An 852-nucleotide genomic window follows, 5' to 3' on the forward strand; every position below is an offset into this window, starting at 1 on the left:
ATCCTTGCATTCCTGGAATAAACCCCACTTGATCATGGTGTATGATCCTTTTAATGTGCTGCTGGATTCTGTTTGCTAGTATTTTGTTGAGGACTTTTGCATCTATGTTCATCAGTGATATTGGCCTGTAGTTTTCTTTCTTTGTGATGTCTTTGTCTAGTTTTAGTATCAGGGTGATGGTGGCCTCATAGAATGACTTTGGGAGTGTTCCTGCCTCTGCTATCTTTTGGAAGAGTTTGAGAAGGATAGGTGTTAGCTCTTCTCTAAATGTTTGATAGAATTCACCTGTGAAGCCATCTGGTCCTGGGCTTTTGTTTATTGGAAGATTTTTAATCACAGTCTCAATTTCAGTGCTTGTTTATATTTTCTATTTCTTTCTGGTTCAGTCTTAGAAGGTTGTGCTTTTGTAAGAATTTGTCCTTTTCTTCCAGGTTGTCCATTTTATTGGCATATAGTTGCTTGTAGTAATTTCTCATGATCCTTTGTATTTCTGCAGTGTCAGTTGTTACGTCTCCTTTTTCATTTGTAATTCTATTGATTTGAGTCTTCTCCCTTTTTTTCTTGATGAGTCTGGCTAATGGTTTATCAATTTTGTTTATCTTCTCAAAGAACCAGCTTTTAGTTTTATTGATCTTTGCTATTGTTTCCTTCATTTCTTTTTCATTTATTTCTGATCTGATCTTTATGATTTGTTTCCTTTGGCTAAATTTGGGGGTTTTTTTGTTCTTTAATTGCTTTAGGTGCAAGGTTAGCTTGTTTATTCAAGATGTTTCCTGTTTCTTAAGGTAGGATTGTATTGCTATAAACTTCCCTCTTAGAACTGCTTTTGCTGCATCCCATAGGTTTTGGGTC

Source organism: Physeter macrocephalus, chromosome 8, assembly GCF_002837175.3.
Source record: "Physeter macrocephalus isolate SW-GA chromosome 8, ASM283717v5, whole genome shotgun sequence".
Lineage (NCBI taxonomy): Eukaryota > Metazoa > Chordata > Mammalia > Artiodactyla > Physeteridae > Physeter > Physeter macrocephalus.